General features: G+C 37.6%; 1 protein-coding gene and 1 non-coding gene across 2 annotated transcripts in view; one reads left to right on the top strand and one right to left on the bottom strand.

Annotated features, from left to right (window-relative positions):
- Agmo (alkylglycerol monooxygenase) overlaps window positions 1-20,425 on the top strand; it is a 401,155-nt gene that overhangs the window by 271,409 nt on the left and 109,321 nt on the right. The window lies entirely within an intron of this gene.
- Window positions 279-385, bottom strand: LOC127688080 (U6 spliceosomal RNA). The gene has a single exon (XR_007978543.1). It is a non-coding gene; the product is annotated as a U6 spliceosomal RNA (small nuclear RNA).

Here is a 20,425-nt window from a genome sequence, read left to right as displayed (position 1 = left end):
CGGGTTTCTCTGTGTAGCCATGGCTGTCCTGGGACTCACTCTGTAGACCAGGCTGGCCTCGAACTCAGAAATCAGCCTGCCTCTGCCTCACAAATGCTGGGATTAAAGGCATGCACCACCACCACCTGGCGGCTTAAAGTTATTAATTCCTGTTATTTTGCTCTTGTTGTTGTTGTTGTTGGTGGTGGTGGTGGTGGTAGTGGTGGTTTTGTGTGTGTGTGTGTGTGTGTGTGTGTGTGTGTATTTGTGTGTATGTGTGTATATATGTGTATATCCTTAAAAATATGTAATGTTTCACTAAATTGTGTATCATTCTTGCATAGTAGCCATACTAATATTCTCTGTAATGTTCTAATTTTAGTATATAGACTGCTAAAGTGAGCACCATGTAATTCTTCTTAAACAAACCAAGAAAAACAATGCTAAATAATAAATATCAAGGAAATACATCTGTCAATCATAAAATAAAATAATGAATTGACAGTTTTCTCAACTATAAACACAAGCGGCTTTTAAATAACTGTTTAAAGAAGAGATCAACATCCATAGCCATCAGGTTAATGTAAATTTAAATTGCTTGGGGATATCCCCTCACTTCAGTTACAATGACTATACTCAAGGTATATGGCAACAAATGTTGGAGATTCAGTGGTACCATGTGGGACCATGAAAGGAAGTAGAATATTCTCCATCCCTTGTAGAGTATTCTAATGGGTCTCCAGAATAAGCCTTGCTCAACAAGTGAGCCAGGCTCCCACATACTCAGGCTCCTGACACCAACTCCATACTCCTGACAGGAGTCACACAGGTACGGGCCCTGCCCGTCCATTTTCTCTACAGCTACCTGTAAACAGAGCCTTAGTACCTGCTGAGGGAAGCTGCCCAGTTAGTGGGGAAGGTCCTTGCTCAGAAGGCAGGAATACTCTGGTGCTGGCCACCTGTACCTGAAGAGGAAGCCTGGCTGGACGGGGGAGAATCTTGGGTCTTTTCCGGCTGCTAGAGACCTGTTGTGTTTATCCAACAAGGCGAGTTTTGATAAGAAGAGGCAGACAGCCCATGACTTTAAAGCTTTATTATAGAGAAATAGGAAAAAGAAAAGAAATAGAGAAGTAAAGAGAGAAAGAAAAGGTAAAAGGGTGAGAGCTGGCCATGACCACATGGAAAGAGGGGAAAAATGAGACAAGAGATGTAATGGGGAACAAGAGATGAGAGAGTATAAGGGCAAGAGAGAAAAAGCAAGAGAGGTAGGAGGGGCCTTGCATCCCCTTTTATAGTGGGCTGGGTTACCTGGATATTGCCAGGTAACTGTGGGGCAAGGAAAACTTGGCTGCTGCCAGGTGACTGTGGAGGTGGAGTCTAGCCAGAACACTAGGGGCCTGGCTCTATGTGACTGATGGCCACAGGATTATGGAGTTGGTGTCAGGAGTATGGACTTGGTGTCAGGAGCCTGAGTATGTGGGAGCATGGCTCACTGGTTCTATCCCTTGTAGACTACTCTAATGTGTCTCCAGAGTAAGCCTTATTGAACCAGGCCACAGACTGCCTTTGACACTCCCACAATGCCAGTCTAAGTGAATACATCCATTGTGGAAACCATTTTGAAGGTTGTACAAAAATGAAAAATAAAATTATATCATGCCTCATTTGTTTCACTCATGAGCATGTATACCAAGAGAATTTCATACTTTGCTACAGCATTTTTTCCACCCCCATGTTTATTGTTAAAATTGAACAAATAATGTTTTATATCAAATGATTGTTAATTTCATATTTAAAGTGGAATATATACAGCTCTAAACAAATAAACCTACACAGTTTGAATGAAAGTAAATGCACTTAGAATAAATAGTGTAAAAAATCTTATAAATCTCAGAAAAAATACTAAAACCCTATGTTTTCTGTTACATGTCTATTCTACCCTGTAATGTACACATGTATATATGTGAGGAAATTTGATAGTGGGTATAGAGTAGCATATAGATCATTGAACACATCAGGGTAAAAGATAAAATGCATACAAATTAGCATATTATTTTATGCTTTATGAAAGTTATTTTTATTTTTTCACTGTCAGTGCAAAGCAAGTCCTGTATTAACAGCGTCTGCAAGTAATGTCACATTCTTATGGTAATTACATAGAAATTATGGGTATTACATTAAAGAAAGACCTGAATTTTAAATTATGTCTTTCATCTCTTATCTAGTCTTGTAGTATTTAGTGCTGTGTACTAGTAAACCTAAGTATTTTGTTATTGAAGCATTAATTTTAGCTATGCAAAATAACAGAATGTAACAATTGCTAAGTATATATTATAATAGTCATAATTTGAATTTTTATAAATTCCTAGAACACTAGCTATTAAAGCATAATACATAAGAATTTTGAAAACACAGAGAAGCAAAATTTATTAATTATAGAAAGCCATGTTCTCTAAAGAACATTTTGGTTATTGATGAATTGCCTTGGAATGCTGGTTAATGCTTCTTGGCTTTATTTCTATCATTCCTAAAATGAAAAGGAATCCATATAGTGTATTTAAAATTCTTCCCTCTCTAATATTCAATTTTAGGAAGAGTATATTCATATGTAATACACACATGTACATATGTACATAGTATTACATTCTGGATAATACTTTGGGTAGATAATACTCCTTTGCTAACACACTAAATATGCCTTTCAAGATGAAAAATCAATAAGAAGAATACCTTGAGTGCATTGCTAGATGATATCATTTATGGAAGGAGAAAAAGAAGGTGATATAACCTGTAGTAGCTAAAGCAAAGTTCTTTAACATTAGTACAGTTATCCCACACCCCTGGCTGTTTTACAAATCTTTTGATGAGGTTGGTGATGGTCACTGCTACAGAGTGCTACCAATAAATGAAATTATTTTCTCTTTACTGACCATCTTTTCTTTTATTTATTCAAAAATTTGGAGACAACCTTCTATGGAAAATATGTTACTCCTGTTCATCTTGCTTGTCTGTGAAACCATTCAATAAAGGTAACAATAGCTCTTAATGTGTGTCTGTAATTGCAATTAAGAGCCTTGCCAAAGGACATTTTTATTCTTTCTGACTTTTGATAATATACTTTGTCTTTTAATGAAATATTTGGAAAATACTTGCTCTAACTTACTTCTGCTGATGATTTCTTTTCATATAGTGATGTCAGGGAGTTAATTTTAGCCTGGTACCTGAATACCTGGACAAAGCGATGAATTGCAAAGTTGCTTCATAGTAAGAATTAATGAGCTTTTAGGTTGTAGGTGGAAGGAAACCTCCTCTATTGGTCTTGCCACAAATCAACAACACTTTTAAAAGTCAAACTTCCTTCAGGTAGAATCTAAGTTTTACTATATATTGATTGTATTTGTTTGAATAAATGCCCACCTGCTGTAAATGTTTATCTCCAAAAATTTAGAAAATTTTGTGAATTCTTTGAATGATGTGATATATATTATGTTAGTTATTATATTTCATTGTCCAGTCTAAAATAGCAACAATAGTGACTAATACAAAAAAATCGAAGCACTTTATTTACAAAAGTGTTTATGGGATCCCACTTGCTTAATATTTTGAGTTATCATTCACAATGCCCTGATGAAAAGAAATTTTGAAGGAATAGATTTTGTTCTTAAGAAATTTCAATTAATGAGGTTAATTAATGAGTGGGCAGTTATTATGACTACTGGGACATATTGTCATGTGAGGTAAATAAGTATTCCGATACCACCAAAGTAGAGGAGAATTATACAGTCGTGAATTAAGGAAAAATCTTCTCAACCAAGATGAAGACAAAAGTTTAAATAAAAACTTGCAGAAGTAGATAGGAACATGTTTTTTTTAAAATATTTTTATTTTCTATATTCTTTGTTTACATTCCAAATGATTTCCTCTTTCCCGGATCCCCCCTCGCCATATGTCCCATAAACCTTCTTCTCTCCATCCCTTCTCCAATTACCTCCCTCCTTTTTCTCTGTCCTTATATTCCCTTCCCATGCTAGATCAATCCTTTCCAGGATCAGGACCCTCTCCACACTTCTTCATGGGAGTCATTTGTTATGCAATTTGTGCCTTGGGTATTCAGAGCTTCTGGGCTAATTAATATCCACTTATCAGAGATTGCATTCCATGTGTATTCTTTTGTGATTGGGTTATCTCACATAGGATGATATTTTCCAGATCAAACCATTTGCCTAATAATTTTGTGAATTCATTGTTTCTAATTGCTGAGTAGTATTCCATTGTGTAAATACCACATTTTCTGTATCCATTCCTCCTTTGAGGGGCATCTGGGTTCTTTCCAGCTTCTGGCTATTATAAATAAGGCTGCTATGAAAATAATGGAGCATGTGTCTTTATTGCATGCCGGGGAATCCTTTGGGTATATGCCCGGGAGAGGTATAGCAGGGTCCTCTGGAAGTCTCATGTCCAGTTTTCTGAGGAACCTCCAGACTGATTTCCATAGTGGTTGTACCATCTTACAGCCCCACCAGCAGTGGAGGAGTGTTTCTCTTTCTCCGCAGCCTCGCCAACACCTGCTGTCTCCTGAGTTTTTGACCTTAGCCACTCTGACTGGTGTAAGGTGAAATCTCAGGGTTGTTTTGATCTGCATTTCTCTAATAACTAATGATGTTGAGCACTTCTTAAGATGCCTCTCAGCCATCCGAAGTTTTAAATAGACAAAAGATATTAGCTGAGCCATATGTGTTTACTGATCAGTCAAATGTAGGAGATAAAGGAGAGAGTTTTATTTGATCTCTTAAATTTCTGGACTTTTCAGTTCAAAATCTCTCTGATATCCATGAAGACAAATATATTGAACTGATTGGCTGGCATCTATATTTTCATGACCCTTGATATATTTAAATCATATTACAAGTATGTAGATCAGGAAGATAAATAAACCTAAAGGTGTTAGGTTTCTATCATGCTTATACATTCGAATATAGACATGGACATGGCATAAAAACAATCATTGGAGAAATGTTTCTTTTTCACTTTGATACAATTATGATTGGCAATTATATTATCTTTTCCTCTATAGGTGTCATTTTTAAAGCCTAGTATACTTTAGTGTTTTATGTTAGAGTGCCTCTATTAGCTTTAAAACAGTCAACTAAAGTCATACTATTTTAGATTTTTAGATTGATCTGTCCAGTTAAATAAAATTATTCTTTATTCACCACTATCGCCACCGACACTTTTAAACTGAGCACTTTGAGTCATACTTTGAAATGAAGGTGTAGGTCTGTACTAACTTTTTACCATGTAATAAAATTTGTGATTCAAAGTTTCTTTCAAATAAATGGGCTTGGCTTAAGGACAAGTCATGTCAAACAAGAATTTCCACATTTTAAGGCCCCCACAGGAATCTGTCTTAATGGAATATAAATTATGACTTTATTTTTCAGATGAGTACTAAGAGCCAGGTGACTAGCCTAGGCAGCAGTATATTATAAAATGTATCTCATCATCACAGGTACATTTGTCTCATTAAGAGCAGGAGAAATTCATAATTACAAATTTCAAAAGAATATATTTTCTTTTATAATCATAGCATTTTTTACTTGGAGCAAATTTCAGCATACACAATTTTTAGTCTTAAAACTTAACCATATTTGGTGTTTTTAATCCTTACACTTCTCATGAGTTTGACTATAGAATTTAAAATGGTTAACTATTCTGTAGGAAGAGTTCATAACTTCTTTAATAATATTTCATATGCCTGATGTATACATTAATTTTTTCTATAGACTTTTCTAGGGTGGGTTCCTTAACACAATAAAGTAGAAATCTTAGTTTAGGGACATGATGTTAACTCCATAAGAATTAGTACAATTTAAAATAGTAGGTGAAAATTTAAAATTGCATATATAATCTAATCATTAAAATTGAGCCATCTGCAAAATTTACAAATCTAAATAGTATTATAAATAACATCATATTTTAACTTAGATAACAAGAATGTCTGTATTTTGCAGTTTAAAATAGTTACATTCTAAGGTAATTTGGGCTCTAAGCCAAAGAGAACTTGGGAACATTTTTAAGTTTGAGTGACTTGCTCCCAGTTGGAAAGAGTCCAAGTGCTGATCACAGAACGTGTTTTCTGTTATATGTCTCTCTACCAAAATATTTCTTGGAGCTTGAAAATAATAAAGATCTTGCAAGCCCCAGGAGGTCTTTATTTTGATCTAGGAATGAAATTACCCTGGATTCACATAACTGAAGTCTGACTTCCTCTCAGCCATTGAAATTTAAAACCTTTTCATTTATTGGTATGGAATCAGGAAAGTCTCCTAAAATTGCCAAAACTTTATATTTAATGAAGTCAGTACATGTCAAAAGTTTTGTTTCCATCTCAGTACAACATGATGTAAAAAGCAAATGCAATAGAGCAAGGAATAGAAGTCATTAATTAAAATCCATTATCAGAAGGTACTTTTAGTTACTCCTTAAATCACCCTTTAAAAGTTTCTCTGAAGTAAAAGTATAGTTTTTGTTTGTATTATAAAGTTTATTTTATTTGTATTTAAGTATTTAAAATGTATAAATATCTGAAAATGACATACTTAATATTTTATCTTTTATTTTTATGAATTATAAAAATAAAAACAATCTTTCAAATCTATCTTTACCTTTCAGTCCATGCATTTACCTTATAATGTTCTTTACCCATGATACCCAGAACACTGTTGCTTCAAGAAGGTATTAAAAGTCAAGAATAATTTATAGAACCTTCCGTGTGACTAAATTTGTACTGGTACAGTAGACAATTGTTGATGCAACCTCATGCTACAGTAAATTTATAGCTTGCCTTAAATCAAAGTATAAGTTTTTATTCATAATTTCAGGTCATGTGTGCCAGATTAAGTATGTGTGCTGGGTAGAGGGCAAGGTGTCTGTGTGCAATTTTCAAATGATTTTCTTAGTGTAAAATTGAAAATATAATTTAGTTTTATTTTATCAAACCATCTGAGTCAAAGGAAATAACTGGAAAATCATAAGGTGTGCACAGTGACCATTACTCATTTTTCAAGGGAAAAGAAATTGGAGCAACATGTTTTTGCCATGTGCACTTTCCGGTATGCACACACAGAGAAGGTTATAGTCTAGTGTTCACAGTGCTAGTTCTTATTTTGACATATGAGGAAAAGATAAGATATAGAGGAAGGAGCATTTCCTGTCTTAGCACAATTTTAAACCAGAGTTCTTTTATTTATTTTTTTAATATGATACATGATAAATACATTTTATATTTTTATACTTTATACTTTATGATGATGATCAAATAGCTACTATATCACATTTCAGAGCACATTGAACTGGGTAGTATTGCTGAGAAGGCCACATCACATTCTGAGCTTCTAGGGTGGAGCCGGTGCCAGACGCTCTGACTGACATTTGGTGAAATGGTTTCTTGGTTGGACTGAGGGAACCTTAAACCACAGTTCTTAAAAGGTTTACCTTCTCTTTACCTTTTTCTTCCCTCTTGTATGGAGGAGCACCTGCAGGAGCACCTTTCTCTGCCCTCTTGCAGGGAGGTGAAGGGTGGATAAAAAGAAAGGTGAAGGACCAGACATGGGAGACAAAGCACAGAGAGATGATGGATGGGCTCTGCTGTGTGTGGTTGGTGCAAGCCATATTCTAAGTATTAAATTGAAATGTATTTGTTGACTCTCAACTGCCTCACTCAGTTTTAATATTGCTTCAAGGTTGGGAATCATGATGTGTAACTTTAATCCCAGCACCTAGGAGGTGGAAGAAGGTGAACTTCTAAGCGTCTAAGACAACCCAGGTCTGAATAGCCAACCCCATGCCAGTGGGGGACAGTGTAATGAGACCTTGTCCCAAAATCAACAAACCAGCCAAACAAACAAACAAACGAACAGACAGACAACCAAAACACTAACCAGCAAAAACTGCAATGGCGAATCTCAGAGAAAGGGGAAAACAAGAAAAAATTGTGATCTGCACTGCTTCCCAGGTCTAGCCTAAGTAAGTCACCTACTAGCCTTAACTCAATGAATATTTTGAGCAACTAAAAACCAAGAGGGTTTCATGTTTTTATGAGAATATTTGGTCAGTAAGGTAGGAAAAGCCCCTCCAATTTCTAGTTCTTTTGAAACAACTTCATTAACTGCTCATCTCCACCCATGAAGGCAGTTTAAAAAACAATTTTGATTTCATGGCACTATAAAATGTCATGGTCTCCTCAACACTCAATCATAGACATCTGAAATACATAATCAGAACATTTTGACACATAACCAAGAAATGAGAAAAATAAGACTTTTAATATGCAGTAACCTGGAAAACTCAAATGCCTGCAAAACCTTCAGCTATAAATCTCCCCCATGTTTGCATAAGAAAGTAGATGTTCCAACCATTTGACGTCCCCAGTAACCAAATCAAATACTTGAATAACTTTAGTTTTTCTTAGCCAGTAGATTTTATGTTGCACCCACAATTTTTGTGTGTGGCTACGAAGTGTATGCAGACTGACTTTTCCCTTCCATGGCTAATCTCCAAGTGTGTAATCTTATTCACATAATGGTGTCTGTGATGAGCCCAAGGGAGCTGAGAGGACAGAGGGCTAAGAAAGGAGGAAAGAGGCTTTAAAAGATGAAACAAATGTTAAGAGTTTCTACAGGTCAAGGCACACACAGTTCGCTCTCACTTGTTCTGTAATATAGGGATTTTCAGTTAGTCGAAGCAGGGATCCCTTTTATTTCATAGAATAAAGGGTTCAGGGAGCCGTTCAAATTTTAAATGAGGACATTCACTTGATAGTATTATCTGTTTATAAAAAAAAATCAATAAAAGTCAATCTAGCATAATTTATAATGTAGAGTTTGAACTATAATACTTTGAGCTGTTAGAAATATACCACAATGTCCTGTTGTCAATCAGATGAATGTAATTTAGCTATAAATAGACTGGCAGGAGAAGAAGAATGAGTCTCACAGATTACACAACTCTATGAGCATTCAGGGCCATGGAAATCTGTGCTCACACACCTCTTGTACTCCTTTTCTACCTAATATTTTCGGGGCAAAGCCAATACTCTGTTTTGCTCTCTACTGTTCTCCACTGCTCTCCCTTTCAGCACCTTCCTGCCCTTTCCATTTTTTTATGGCAGAGAACAGCTCTCTCACTTTTTCTAACAAGAAACACACACTGCAGGTCAGCAGCTGAGGTCATCTTCACGCTCACGTCACAGGTCAAGCAAGATCACTTACATTTTTCAATAGGTCACTTCTTCTCACTGGGTGGGATATGACCTTTTCCTGTTCAGAGAAAGGAAACCACCCCAGATGTTCACCACCCCTTCTCCTGCTCTCTGTTTTCTTCTATTCTTTCCTGGCAGATGCCAAGCACACAAGCTGAGACATTAATCATTCTAGCTTCTTCTTAAGATTTTAGAAGGTGTTGTTTAGTTCTATATAATGCTTTTAAAACATAAGAGGCAAACACAATACTGAAAAGCATAAAAACATATATATATAAAAGAACTACGTCTCTCCATGGCATTTACACTGTAGCAGGAAAGTAGAGATGGACTTCACCTTGGAAGCAGCCAGTGGGAAGGGAACAAGTTCTACAGCACATGCTACCAAGAACTCTCTGCACTGTTCACTTTCATTTACATTTTTTAGTGACATTTCCAAAGATCTTAGTTTTTAAATAACTCTTACATTTCCCATCCCTTTTATATCCCAAGATTTTTTTTTTATTGAGTACTGAAGTTGGAACAAAATAATACATCACGAATCAAGGAAACCTGGCAAAACTATGCTACACCCTTTCTTTCCACACCTACTTTATTACTGAACATTCATATCCTATAAAATTCTGTAACTAGCATAACTTTCAAAAAGGGTTACTGTCTAGCATTTTTTTTTATTTTATATGAATAGGCTAGTAAATCAAAATCACATTTCTCTTGAAATTAACTACTTTTCAAAAAAGTTTTGTTTATTTCACAGACAATGTTATTTAAAATATCAATGATTCATAAGTAGAATAGTTCTACTTGACTTGATAAATTAATTTAGGTTAATATTTTAATAATTATTATAAGATAGGGGAATAGATAAAACAGGAAACTAGTAGCTACAGTGAGTTTTACCAAAGCTCATGCAGTGTTTACTTAAGCTATTTTTAAGTGTATATACTACTGCAGAAACAAGTAAGGAATTCTGTGTATATTTGTTCTCCAATACCTATCCCTATCTTTTGACACCATACGCAACTGGGTAGGAACACACTCTGAATTTTATAGCCCTGTAAAATTTTGTGTCCCTGAACTTACTTCTCTATCAAAATGTTAAATTTATTGTGCTACTCATGCTGCTAAAAAATCCTTTGTGCAATCAAGGCTTTATATGTTGAATATTAAAGTATTTTTTTACAAGGTGTTGAGTTACAATACTTCTTGGAGCCCCTGAAGGTTTCATGAGCCCTCACTCTTGTGGCCAACTAGTTCTGGTCTCAAGCCTTTGCATTTATGTATTTGCTTATGTAGTCTTATGTACAGAGCAATTCATAAATATTAATGCATACTGTTAATGGGAAAGAACAGTTTGAAAACTACTTACCTGGTATTTTTCATGATGCTCAGGTATGGAAATGTATTTTACTTTGTTTCACAGTCAACATATGCCTTTAGATTACTATCAATGACAGTTTCAGCCAAACACATGGAATTTCAGAAGCAATATGAGAAAGATTTTAAACATATAGTTGTTTCTAGGAACATAAGAAATCATTATTCTGTGTTTTCCAGTGGGAAATCCCATGTGTATGTGGAGGGTGGATTTAACTGACTCCTAAGTAACTGGTAATAATGCAACAATATTACCTAAAGTGGTGGCATGTCTGGAGAGAGATCCCTGGTTATTTCACTGAGGAAGAGTGTGTGCTGCTGTTTGGCTCAGACTTTTCCATAACTTCCCCCTCCCTTTTTTCTTGGCCAAGCCATATTACTGAATATCATCCACACCTTTATGATTTTCTAATTTCCTGCAGGAGTTTTGCTATTTCTCATGCCATTTCATGATAGGAAAATCGCTTCTTCCATTCAGCAGATGAGGTAATTCTACTATTCATATTTAAATATGAGTGTTACACAGCAATGATATTAAACAAAAAAAACATCCTTTCTTTTGAAAGCTACTTTTAAAATTTTTCTTGAAACACTTTGCTACAACTATTCTTTCAATATAATCATTTTTATTGATTTTTTGTGAATTTTACATCACAGACCCATATCATACTCACTTCCTAGACTCGTGTCCCACTTGGGAATCCTCATCCCCAACAGAATAACAACAGCAAAAAAGAAAAAAATAAAACAAAAACAAGTCCAATAAGAGTTATCAATGTATTCACTGGAGTGTGGTGGAACTCACAGTGGCTACCCTTTAAATACAAGTGAGTATTTCCCTTCCTGCGTCCCTACTGGAAGCTCATGCAGTGTTTACTTAAGCTAACCCAGAGTATAACTACTACTACAGAAACAATCAATTGTGGACTGGTACCTTCAGCACCATGATCACATTTTTTAAATGATCTTCTCAATGACTTCCTGTTCATGCTCTTGCTTTTAGAGGGGGAGGGTTGGGGTGTGTGTAGGGGGTTGTCAGGGAAGTGTCCATGTCCATTCCTCTCAAGTGTGCATGTGTAGTCATTGGCATCACTTACAAAGTCTTCCTTGCTTCTTACCTTCAGTGGGGCCACAGATGGTGGACTTTTATATGGTTTCTAGTGATATCACACACCAAGAACACAACCTCTGGCTACACAGTAGGACCATGGATACATACAAGGCCCTTGGAGGGCCAGAGACATGAACACTGGCTCAGGAGACAATGCAGGCTACACACATCAACCTGGCCCTTGGCAATAGCACTGCCCAGTGAATATCAATATGACCTCGCCTTGCAGCATAGAGCACAAACAACAACATGATCTTAGGTGGCAACATTGGCCATGGACATCAACACAGACCTCAGCTCCAGCAGTACCCAGTCACAACCCTTAGACACAGTACAAACCTGGATATCTCCATGGCCTCAGGTGGCAGCAAGCCCTCAGACTTTGGCCTGAGTTCAAGCCACAGCATAGGTCATGTTCTTCCTTTTGGTGTTAGGTGGCAACACAGGCCTCAGATATTAACCCAATTCCCAGTGGCAATAGGACTACTCATGAATATATGGCTTTTTGGGCCATCACTGACCATCATGGTCTTTTGAGAAGGTCCAGGGCAGGGAGGGAAGTCTTCCTTAACTCAGGCCTAACCATTGCCCAGAATCATGAATATCCTCATGCCTTTGGGCAGGCTGGGGTTGGGAAGGAGGGTTAATTTTCATTTAATCTGGGTAGGTGCAGGATTTTTCCTGTGTGGATAGGAATTAGGATGCAGATTTGTAAAAGAGTCCCCTGTCTCTCTCTGTCCATCCCACTATCTGTTCTGTTTCTGGATTTTGCACGATCTTAGGTTTGGGCATATATTGTTTGCCACATGCCTGGCTGCTCAGTCCTACTCCCTTGCCTGGGACATGCACTAAAGCTCCTATTCATTCACATTTTGCCTGGCTAGAAAATTGCTCTGGACAGAGTTTCTTCCCCACTTTCCACCCAGAGCTTTTTTTCAGATTGTAAACTTGCATTCCCATTATGTTGGATGCTGTTTGCAGTCACAGGCTTTTCCACCTGCACTCCAGTCCCAGAAAAATGACTCAGTGGCTAATTTTTTATTAATTAAATGCCTAAGCCTGCTCCCACTATCCTGAAGCACATATTAACCCATTTATTCTCTTCTGTCTCTGCCACACGGCTAGTAATCCTCCTCAGTTTCACAGGTTGACCATCCTCCAAGTACTGGGAGGCAAACCTCATACTCTTGACTGTTTCCCAGAGTTCCTCTCTCACAGCTGAATGTCCAAACTTCAAACCTTGCCTCAGCTTATTTCCCATCCGATTTTTCTTTTCAGGATCATGTGTGTGTATTATTAGTATGGACATATTCAATTTTCAGTTTTGCCTTAAGACATGATATTGTCATGTAGCTTAGGCAAGCTTTGAACTTGAAATCTTCCTACTGCAGCCTTCCAAGTGTTGGAATTGCAGTTACTAGTGCTTGTGCTTCCACATAGTATTCACATGATTATCTCTACAACACACACCTTTAAATCTTCCTCATCATCTTTTGTCACTTCTATTTCTCCTTCCCTGTCAAGGTAAAACTCCTCCTTTTCCTTCTAAATAACATTATTTCACAGACAGTCACTCAAAAATTTATCCAGATTCCTTTGTTTTGTGACGCTGTTTACATTTCCCTTCTAGCTTTCATATGTCATCTGGTAAATAAGGTCAAGAAAAGATGATGGCGTACCTTTTGTTGAGAGCTGGATCACTCCAAGGCTTTCTCAGAGGCTCTGAGGATAGGACAAAATGAATGTAGCTTTGTGTTGGTGATTCAAGGTGCATTTGCTAAGACTAGCCTGGTGCTGAGTCCTGGGCCTTAAAGGAATAAACATTTTGTGTCTTCAGAATTTAGTTTTTCCCCTTGAAGAGACTGGAGTATCAGTCTCAAGGGATTATCCTTGAGATATTCCGGAGTAAACATTGATTGACTAGTGTTCTGCTAATTCCTTCGCATTTTATGATGCATTCTGCTCTATCCCATTTCTTGCCTCAAAAATGTACTAGACACAGTAAATCTTTTTTATTCGATATATTTTTTATTTACATTTCAAATAATTTCCCCTTTCTGGACGCCCACTCCCCGAAAGTCCTATAAGCCCCCGTCCTTCCCCCTGTTCTCCAACCCACCCCTTCCCACTTCCCTGTTCTGGTTTTGCCCTATACTGCTACACTGAGTCTTTCCAAAACAAGGGGCTACTCCTCCATTCTTCTTGTACTTCATTTGATGTGTGGATTATGTTTAGGGTATTCCAGATTTCTAGGTTAATATCCACTTATTTGTGAGTGCATACCATGATTGATCTTTTGAGATTGGCTTACCTCACGTAGTATGATGTTCTCCATCTCCATCCATTTGCCTAAGAATTTCATGAATTCATTGTTTCTAATGGCTGAATAGTACTCCATTGTGTAGATATACCACATTTTTTTACATCCATTCTTCTGTTGAGGGATATCTGGGTTCTTTCCAGCTTCTGATTATTATAAATAGGGCTGCTATGAACATAGTAGAGCATGTATCCTTATGCATGCTAGGGAATCCTCTGGGTATATGCCCAGGAGTGGTATAGCCAGATCTTCTGGAAGTGAGGAGCCCAGTTTTCGGAGGAACCACCAGACTGATTTCCAGAGTGGTTGTACCAATTTGCAACCCCACCAGCAGTGGAGGAGTGTTCCTCTTTTTTCACATCCTTGCCAACACCTGCTGTCTCCTGAATTTTTTTTTATTCGATATATTTTTTATTTACATTTCAAATGATTTCCCCTTTTCTAGCCCCTCACTCCCCGAAAGTCCCATAAGCCCCCTTCTCTCCCCCTGTCCTCCCACCCACCCGTTCCCACTTCCCCGTTCTGGTTTTGCCGAATACTGCTTCACTGAGTCTTTCCAGAACAAGGGGCCACTCCTCCTTTCTTCATGTACCTCATTTGATGTATGGATTATGTTTGGGGTATTCCAGTTTTCTAGGTTAATATCCACTTATTAGTGAGTGCATACCATGAGTCACGTTTTGAGTCTGAGTTACCTCACTTAGTATGACGTTTTCTAGTTCCATCCATTTGCCTAAGAATTTCATGAATTCATTGTTTCTAATGGCTGAATAGTACTCCATTGTGTAGATATACCACATTTTTTGCATCCACTCTTTTGTTGAGGGATACCTGGGTTCTTTCCAGCATCTGGCAATTATAAATAGGGCTGCTACGAACATAGTAGAGCATGTATCCTTATTACATGGTGGGGAATCCTCTGGGTATATGCCCAGGAGTGGTATAGCAGGATCTTCTGGAAGTGAGGTGCCCAGTTTTCGGAGGAACCGCCAGACTGATTTCCAGAGTGGTTTTACCAATTTGCAACCCCACCAGCAGTGCAGGAGGGTTCCTTTTTCTCCACACCCTCTCCAATACCTGCTGTCTCCTGAATTTTTAATCTTAGCCATTCTGACTGGTGTAAGGTGAAATCTCAGGGTTGTTTTGATTTGCATTTCCCTAATGACTAATGAAGTTGAGCATTTTTTAAGATGCTTCTCCGCCATCCGAAGTTCTTCAGGTGAAAATTCTTTGTTTAACTCTGTACCCCATTTTTTAATAGGGTTGTTTGGTTTTCTGGAGTCTAACTTCTTAAGTTCTTTATATATATTGGATATTAGCCCTCTATCTGATGTAGGATTGGTGAAGATCTTTTCCCAATTTGTTGGTTGCCGATTTGTCCTTTTGATGGTGTCCTTTGCCTTACAGAAACTTTGTAATTTTATGAGGTCCCATTTGTCAATTCTTGATCTTTGTCTCCTGAATTTTTAATCTTAGTCATTCTGACTGGTGTAAGGTGAAATCTCAGGATTGTTTTGATTTGCATTTCCCTAATGACTTATGAAATTGAGCATTTTTTAAGATGCTTCTCCACCATCCAAAGTTCTTCGGGTGAAAATTCTTTGTTTAACTCTGTACCCCATTTTTAATAGCGTTATTTGGTTTTCTGGGGTCTAACTTCTTGAGTTCTTTGTATATATTGGATATTAGCCCTCTATCTGATGTAGGGTTGGTGAAGATCTTTTCCCAATTTGTTGGTTGCCGATTTTTCCTTTTGATGGCGTCCTTTGCCATACAGAAACTTTGTAATTTTATGAGGTCCCATTTGTCAATTCTTGATCTTAGAACATATGCTATTGGTGATCTGTTCAGAAACTTTCGCCCTGTACCGATGTCCTCAAGGGTCTTCCCCAGTTTCTTTTCTATTAGCTTCGGAGTGTCTGGCTTTATGTGTAGGTCCTTGATCCATTTGGAGTTGAGCTAAGTACAAGGAGACAAGGATGGATCAATTCGCATTCTGCATGCTGACCTCCAGTTGAACCAGCACCATTTGTTGAAAAGGTTATCTTTTTTCCATTGGATGTTTTCAGCCCCTTTGTGGAGGATCAAGTGGCCATTGGTGTGTGGGTTCATTTCTGGATCTTCAATCCTGTTCCATTGATCCGCCTGCCTGTCACTGCACCAGTATCATGCAGTTTTTAACACTATTGCTCTGTAATATTGCTTGAGCTCAGGGATACTGATTCTCCCAGAATTTCTTTTGTTGTTGAGAATAGTTTTAGCTATCCTGGGTTTTTGTTATTCCAGATGAATTTGAAATTGCTCTTTCTAACTCTATGAAGAATTGAGTTGGGATTTTGATGGGTATTGCATTGAATGTGTATATTGCTTTTGGCAAAATGGCCATTTTAAATATATTAATCTTGCTGATCCATGAACATGGGAGGTTTTTCTATTTTTTGAGGTCTTCTTCCATTTCCTTCTTCAGAGTCTTGAAGTTCTTGTCATAGAGATCTTTCACATGTTTGGTAAGAGTCACCCCGAGGTACTTTATACTGTTTGTGGCTATTGTGAAGGGTGTCATTTCCCTAATTTCTTTCTCAGTCTGCATATCCTTTGAATATAGGAAGCTTACTGATTTGCTTGAGTTGATTTTATAACTTGCCACTTTGCTGAAGTTGTTTATCAGCTGTAGGTGTTTTCTAGTGGAGTTTTTTGGGTCACTTAGGTAGACTACCATATCATCTGCAAATAATGATAGTTTGACTTCTTTCTTTCCAATTTTTATCCCTTTGACCTCCTTGTGTTATCAAATTGCCCGAGCTAGTACCTCAAGTACAATATTGAAAAGATAAGGAGAAAGTGGGCAGCCCTGTCTAGTCCCTGATTTTAGTGGGATTGCTTCAAGATTATCTCCATTTAGTTTGATGCTGGCTACCAGTTTGCTGTACATTGCTTTTACTATGTTTAGGTATGGGCCTTGAATTCCTGTTCTTTCCAAGACTTTAAGCATGAAAGGATGCTGAATTTTGTCAAATGCTTTTTCAGCATCCAATGAAATGACCATGTGGGTTTTTTTTTTTTTTGAGTTTTTTTATGTAGTGCATTGCATTGGTGGATTTCCGTATATTGAACCCACCCTGCATCCCTGGGATAAAGCCTACTTGATCATGGTGGATGATAGTTTTTATGTGTTCTTTGATTCTGTTGGCAAGAATTTTATTGAGAATTTTTGCATCGATGGTTATAAGGAAAATTGTTATGAAGTTCTCTTTCTTAGTTGGATCTTTGTGTGGTTTTCTTTTCAGTGTAATTGTAGGTTTGTAGAAGGAATTGGGTAGTGTTCCTTCTGTTTCTGTTTTGTGGAATAGTGTGAAGAGTATTGGTGTTAGGTCTTCTTTGAAGGTCTGATAGAATTCTGCACTGAAACCATCTGATCCTGTGCATTTTTTGGTTGGAAGACTTTCTTTTTTTTTTCATTTTTTGTTAATTTATTGATATATTTATTTACATATCAAATGATTTCCCATTTTCTGGACCCCTACTCCCCGAAAGTCCCATCAGTCCCCTTCCCTCCCCCTGTTTCCCACCCAACCCTTCCCACCTCCCTGTTCTGATTTTGTTCTATACTGCTTCACTTAGACTTTCCAGAACAAGGGGCCACTCCTCTGTTCTTCTTGTACCTCATTTGATGTGTGGATTATGTTTTGGGTATTCCAGTTTTCTAGGTTAATATCCACTTATTAGTGAGTGCATACCATGATTCACCTTTTGAGTCAGGGTTACCTCACTTAGTATGATGTTCTCCAGCTCCATCTATTTGCCTAAGAATTTCATGAATTCATTGTTTCTAATGGCTGAATAGTACTCCATTGTGTAGATATACCACATTTTTGGCATCCACTCTTCTGTCGAGGGATACCTGGGTTCTTTCCAACTTCTGGCAATTATAAATAGGGCTTCTATGAACATAGTAGAACATGTGTCCTTATTACATGCTAGGGAATCTTTGGGGTATATGCCCAGGAGTGGTATAGCAGGATCTTTTGGAAGTGAGGTGCCCAGTTTTCTGAGGAACCACCAGACTGATTTCCATAGTGGTTGTACCAATTTGCAACCCCAGCAGCAGTGGAGGCGTGTTCCTCTTTCTCTACATCCTCACCAACACCTGCTGTCTCCTGAATTTTTAATCTTAGCCATTCTGACTGGTGTAAAGCTAAGTCTCAGGGTTGTTTTGATTTGCATTTCCCTAATGACTAATGAAGTTGGGCATTTTTTAAGATGTTTCTCCGCCATCCGAAATTCTTCAGATGAGAATTCTTTAACTCTGTACACCATTTTTAATAGGGTTGTTTGGTTTTCTGGAGTCTAACTTCTTGAGTTCTTTATATATATTCGATATTAGCCCTCTATCTGATGTAGGATTGGTGAAGATCTTTTCCCAATTTGTTGGTTGCCGATTTGTCCTCTTGATGGTGTCCTTTGCCTTACAGAAACTTTGTAATTTTATGAGGTCCCATTTGTCAATTCTTGATCTTAGAGCATATGCTATTGGTGTTCTGTTCAGAAACTTTCTCCCTGTGCCGGTGTCCTCAAGGGTCTTCCCCAGTTTCTTTTCTATTAGCTTCAGAGTATCTGGCTTTATGTGTAGGTCCTTGATCCATTTGGATTTGAGCTTAGTACAAGGAGACAAGGATGGATCAATTCACATTCTTCTGCATGCTGACCTCCAGTTGAACCAGCACCATTTGTTGAAAAGAGTATGTTTTTTTTTTCCATTGGATGTTTTCAGCCCCTTTGTCGAGGATCAAGTGGCCATAGGTGTGTGGGTTCATTTCTTGATCTTCAATCCTGTTCCATTGATCTGCCTGCCTGTCACTGTACCAATACCATGCAGTTTTTAACACTATTGCTCTGTAGTATTGCTTGAGGTCAGGGATATTGATTCCCCCAGAATTCCTTTTGTTGCTGAGAATAGTTTTAGCTATCCTGGGTTTTTGTTATTCAAGAAGAATTTGAGAATTGCTCTTTCTAACTCTGTGAAGAATTGAGTTGGGATTTTCTTGGGTATTGCATTGAATGTGTATATTGCTTTTGGCAAAATGGCCATTTTAACTATATTGATCCTGCCGATCCATGAGCATGGGAGGTTTTCCCATTTTTTGAGGTCTTCTTCCACTTCCTTCTTCAGGGTCTTCAAGTTCTTGTCATACAGATCTTTCACATGTTTGGTAAGAGTCACCCCAAGATACTTTATACTGTTTGTGGCTATTGTGAAGGGGGTCATTTCCCTAATTTCTTTCTCAGCCTGCTTATCCTTTGAGTATAGGAAGGCCACTGATTTGCTTGAGTTGATTTTATAACCTGCCACTTTGCTGAAGTTGTTTATCAGCTGTAGGAGCTCTCTAGTGGAGTTTTTTGGGTCACTTAGGTAAACTGTCATGTCATCTGCAAATGATAGTTTGACTTCTTCCTTTCCAATTTTTATCCCTTTGACCTCCTTATGTTGTCGAATTGCCCGAGCTAGTACCTCAAGTACAATATTGAAAAGATAAGGAGAAAGGGGGCAGCCCTGTCTAGTCCCTGATTTTAGTGGGATTGCTTCAAATTTCTCTCCATTTAGTTTGATGCTGGCTACTGGTTTGCTGTATATTGCTTTTACGATGTTTAGGTATGGGCCTTGAATTCCTGTTCTCTCCAAGACTTTAAGCATGAAAAGATGCTGAATTTTGTCAAATGTTTTTCAGCATCCAATGAAATGACCATGCGGTTTTTTTCTTTGAGTTTTTTTATGTAGTGCATTGCATTGATGGATTTCCGTATATTGAACCAACCCTGCATCCCTGGGATAAAGCCTACTTGATCATGGTGGATGATCATTTTGATGTGTTCTTGGATTTGGTTGGCAAGAATTTTATTGAGTATTTTTGCATCGATGTTCATAAGGGAGATTGGTCTGAAGTTTTCTTTCTTTGTTGGATCTTTGTGTGGTTTTGGTATTAGCTTAATTGTGGCTTCGTAGAAGCAATTGGGTAGGGTTCCTTCTGTTTCTATTTTGTGGAATAGTTTGAAGAGTATTGGTGTTAGGTCTTCTTTGAAGGTCTGATAGAATTCTGCACTGAAACCATCTGGTCCTGTGCTTTTTTTGGTTGGAAGACTTTCTATGACTCCTTCTATTTCTTTAGGGCTTATGGGACTGTTTAGATGATCTATTTGGTCATGATTTAATTTTGGTATTTGGTATCTGTCTAGGAAATTGTCCATTTCCTCCAGATTCTCCAGTTGTGTTGAGTACAGGCTCTTGTAGTAGAATCTGGTGATTTTTTGGATTTCCTCAGTTTCTGTTGTAATATCTCCCTTTTCATTTCTAAGTTTGTTAATTTGTATACTTTCTCTGTGC

Source organism: Apodemus sylvaticus, chromosome 6, assembly GCF_947179515.1.
Source record: "Apodemus sylvaticus chromosome 6, mApoSyl1.1, whole genome shotgun sequence".
NCBI lineage: Eukaryota > Metazoa > Chordata > Mammalia > Rodentia > Muridae > Apodemus > Apodemus sylvaticus.
This window is presented reverse-complemented; position numbering and strand designations above follow the sequence as displayed.